At 37.5% G+C, this 5,108-nt stretch overlaps 1 pseudogene; it reads right to left on the minus strand.

The window, feature by feature from the left end:
* Positions 1–2,747: 2,747 nt before the first annotated feature.
* On the minus strand, positions 2,748–3,505 carry LOC101840313 (annotated as a pseudogene).
* Between the last annotated feature and the right edge of the window lie 1,603 nt (positions 3,506–5,108).

Here is a 5,108-nt window from a genome sequence, read left to right on the forward strand (position 1 = left end):
TTGAGTTCAAACTATTTGTTTGATATGAGTTTAACAGAAAAAAGCATTATGGAATCCTTTATACTGTTAAGTATGAGAAGATTCACACTTTTCTGCCGCTACTGGGTTATAGAGCTATAAAGAAATAAACTTAGAAACTCAATTCACTATGTACTCTAACATTTTAGAATTTAGATCTTGAACTTTAATTTTTCATAGAGGTTTTAATGTCATAAGGATGGGAAAAATTCTTGTTTAGGGTTAGAGTAGAAAGAGTTTAAGAATACAACGAAAATGGGCAGGAGGAAAAGAAAGGAAAGTGGAAACTGGTGGAAGGTAGAGGAAGGAAGAAAGGTTAAGACTAGAATGCAGTTAATGTTTTAATAACTGCTTTCTAGACCCAATTCCCAATCCAGCATTCCTCCGCGCTCTATGCCACAGAGAAGGACTCCATTGTGCAGTAGATCCTCAGCTTTAAATGCTGTCCATTTCTGTAATACGGATAATAAAAATCCAGATATATATATACTGGAGTTCAAGCTGAAAGATCAGAGCAGCAAAGCAGCCAATCCCTAGAGTTTTTTCACCTCTACCAATGCTCAGACAGAAGGGGCAATTGTGTCCACTGATTGCATCTCCAAACTGCACTGCTCAGCACCAAGCCTCAGAATCTTACTGCTATGATCTCTGCAAAGTATAGTTCCTGATAATGAACTTGATGTCTATAACCATCCAGGAGCCTTCATCATTGTATTTTAATTGGACTATACTTTATTAACTTATAACTATAATATGATTATATTAGGTCTACGTACAACTACTATGTTTTTGTTTATATTCCCTGTTTATTTCTCTTTTATTTCCCCTTTTATAGTTTTACTTATTGAGAACTTTATACATAAGTGCTTCATCTACATCACTGCCACCTCTTCTTCGTCCCCATTCAACCACTCCCATATCCTTTTCTCCCAAACTCATGATCTCTTTTTTAATTAATATTGTTACATGTATATGTCATGTCAACTGGTAGTGTCATTATGTTGGCCTTGTTCATAGAACCATATTGCAAAGAGTTAATTGAGAAATTGATCTGTCATGTCTAGGGGACATTATCTACCAGCCTATATCTGGGTCTCTGGCTCTTGTGCAGGCAAAATCTGCTTAGATTTTGAAATTGTGGACTACATAGTGACTTACATTAGCTACATCTATAAACACCATCAAGCAGTTCATTACATAAGAGGCAAAATCAATCACTATTTCATTCTCATGGTGAAACATCTGCTTATACTATTTGGCTCATGGTTCCAAGATATGAGTGAGGGTGGGCTTGCACTTGCATCTTTGAGTCATTCTTATCTTAAAATTAAATCCAGACAGAGTTTTTCATTCTTATAATATCTATTTTAAAAATTCCAGTTAGCCAAAGATGAAGGGGTTATTGAAAACAATAAAAAACAAGTCTAGAGCTATTATATGTGTTTCTATTAGATTTGTCAAACTTGATAGGTCTGAGAAATGCAATAATTCAATTCAGAAGATGAATACCATTTTTATGACCCTTGGTATAACTGCCTACTTTCTCCACATTTTCTGCATGTGTTGGTAAATTAGTTAGGTAGAAAACAAAAGCACAGAATGCAGGGTGGCCTCTCTAAAGAAAGAATGTATATTCAAGTTAAAGTTTAAAGTGTTCATCTATTGAAACTGTTATATTGTTCCAAGTAGCTTTTTACTTGCCAGAAAGGTTATCCCAGCACTTCACTAAAAGCAGATAGAGAATACAGAGACATAGAACTGTGAATCAAAAGTAGGAAAATGAATGGAGACAGAGGGCATGAATTAAGATTTGATCCTATGTCACCTGATCCTTAGTTGAAGTCCTACTATTCTGATATACCATTCAAAATAATTAAGGATATTTTGTTGCTATTAGAAAGTTAAGTACTAATCAAACAATGTTGCATAAGGAGACAGAAATGCTAACTGCCCTGAGTTGAGCATTGTACAGATTCATCATATCACATAATCCATAAATGTGTACAATTAAAAGAATCACTAATAACAAAAGAAACTTCAGCTTTCTAAACCATGGACCCAAAAAAGTGAAAAACATAAATACTGTACATTCTAGCACACTAGTAAATTAAAATGACAGGACAGGGAATGACTCGGTAGGTAAAGTATTTTCCATACAAGCATGAGAACAATTGTTCAGATCTCCGGGACCCACATACAAGGTAGGCAGGACAGTATATGCCTATAATCCCAGAACTGAGGAAATAGAGATGGGCAGATCTGGGGAACTCACTAGCCAATTCGGTGGGTTCTGGATTCAGTGAGAGACACTGCCTCAAATAAAAAATAAAATTCAGAGATTAGTGCCCACATTTTATCTCTAGCCTCTAAATAAATATACACAAGCATACGCACCCACACATGTGTGCAAATACATGCTAACATACATACAGAAAACACAAATAAATAATATTGAAGACATGGTTTTTAGACTAAATTTAATAGTAAATTTTTCTTGCAGATAGGAGAGAGTAATGGAAATTTACCACATTCACCTTGCTTTGATCTGCTTTAAACACCATCAAGAAAGCTGTGTATTTCCCAGGTTATGTTTGTTCTGCAGAAGACCATCCTCCAGAATGAAACGTTTCCACCTGCTGCTGCTTATACTTTTCCCTGGAGCTGAAATAACCACTATTCCTGGGGAAGGTAGAACTCAAGTCTCAGTGGCTCAGGAGAGGTACCGCTTATTAACCTGCCTGTTTCCAACTCATACTGAAAGACTGAGGGTAAAGATTGTTGACTGTTTTCCAGGGGGCACTTTTCACTTCTTTGTTCCTCAGGCTGCAGATCAAAGGGTTTAGCATGGGAATCCCTACAGTGTAGAACACAGAGGCTATTTTGTCTGTGTCCATGGACTGAGCAGAGCTGGACTGCAAGTACGTGAAGATGACTGTGCCGTAGAAGATGGGCACAACAGTGAGGTGGGAGGCACAGGTGAAGAAAGCTTTCTTCCTTCCCTCAGAAGGCTGCATTCTCTGAATAGTAATGTATATGGAAAGGCAAGAGATGAGAACTACCAAGGGGGTAAAAAGAGACATTGAATCCCACAACAAAAAACACAACAAGCTTACTGATGTGTGTACTGGAGCATGCAAGGGCTGGGAGTGGGGGCATGTCACAGGAAAAAAAAGATTTATTTTTTAGAACCACAGAAGGAGAGTCTGAAGGTATTTGCTGTGTGGATTGAGGTATTGAGGAAGACACAGGCATGAGAGCCAATGGTCAGGATGGCACACGCATCCGTTGTCATGGTGGTGGTGTAATGAAGAGGCCTATACACTGCTGCATGGCGATCATAAGCCATGGAGGCCAGAAGATAGCTCTCAACAGTAGCAAAACTCACAAAGAAGAACTGAGCTGCACAGTCATTGTAGGAGATGACCTTGTTCCCTGAATGCAGTGCAGCCACCATCTTAGGAGCTACAGCCGATGAGTATTGCAGATTTCACCTGATGATTAAAGAGAATGAACCATGAAGCTATAAAAGAGGATATTTTGAAGATATAAAAATGGGACACTAACATATATGAAAAAATGTGTCATGTAAGACACATAGTCCACCCTTTTGTTTTATTATAATGTTAAATCCTTTGAGATTACTACAATGTGCCTATTTTACAGAACAGGAAAGTAATAACTTGACAATATTGAGTGAGACTACATAATTAACAAAAGTCAAAATCAAATCTATCTCTGTTGTTCTGAGTTCAAAGTGCATGTGTATACACATTAGGGTGTGGTTGTATCTGGTAACATCAATTTTGAGACTTTCCTCAATTTTCAAGAATCAGAAAGTAAAATAATGTGACCCTATTTTTCCTTCTCCACCTCATTCTGCCTTAATAACATAACCTCAATAGAAACTTCATGAAATTTGAATATATGCATAATTAAATCACATAGACTTTAGAAATCAATATAGTATACGATTCACTATGTCTTACTTCAAAATCTCTATTTGAATTTAACACATTTTTATCTTCAAATCAACATTTTGGAGCTGATCCTACCAAAAGAGGAATGTAAACACCAACCTATCCACAAACCCTTTACTCTGCAATGTTGTAATGCTGTTCTGCCTGCAAAATATGTTAGAGCAATGGTTTCATAAAGCTTGTGGGAGTAGTCAACCAACATTTAACTTGACTTACGACCCACTCCACAAGATGGAGCCCATACCTGACCAAGAATCTGTGGCTAGATATCTCAGAAACCTAGGGTAAAACCAAATACTGCTGGTCTTAAAAAATTAAAAAGTAATAATAAAGTGATTCCTAATGATATTCTGCTATACTTATAGATTAGTGACTTATTCAGTCATCACCAGAGACTATTCATACAGCAGATGGGAATAAATACAGAGTCACAGTCAGACATTATGCAAAGAGAAAGAGACCCAGGAGCACACATCTGTAAATGAGATGTCTTCATCAAATCTCTTCCCTCAGAGCTCATGGAACAAGGCAAAAGAGGAGGCAGCAACAGCCAGAGGGCATGGAGAACACCAGGAGAACAAGGTCTTCTAAATCAACTGACCAAAGCTCATATGAACTCACAGAGACTGAGGCAGCATGAACAGGGCCTGCGTGGGTCTGCATAAGCTCCTCTGCATATATATTACGGCTTCCAGGTTAGTGTTTTTATGGAACTTCTGAGTGTGTGGACTACTGGATCTCTGATTCTTGTGCCTTCTATTAGGCTCCATTCTTTCTGCTGGTTTGCCTTGTCCAACTCTGAAGTGATAGTCTTTATTATATTTTATTTCATGTTTTGCCGTTCTCTCTTAGAAGTTTGTTCTTTTCTAATGAGAGACAGAAAGGGAACAGAACTCTATAGGAGGGAAGGTGGGGAAGAACTGGGAGAAGCAGAGGAAGGGGAGACTGTAGACAGGATATATTGTATGAGAAAAGAATCTACTTTCAATAAAAGGAAAATAAAACAGTCCTGTGTAAATTGCAACATACAGAGAACTTTTCCATCTTGCACTGGGTTATTTCCAGTAGCAGTATATTTTGTACTCTTTTTTTCTGATTAAATTGGCTATCTGG

This window comes from Mesocricetus auratus, unplaced genomic scaffold, assembly GCF_017639785.1.
Source record: "Mesocricetus auratus isolate SY011 unplaced genomic scaffold, BCM_Maur_2.0 Super-Scaffold_4256, whole genome shotgun sequence".
Classification (NCBI taxonomy): domain Eukaryota; kingdom Metazoa; phylum Chordata; class Mammalia; order Rodentia; family Cricetidae; genus Mesocricetus; species Mesocricetus auratus.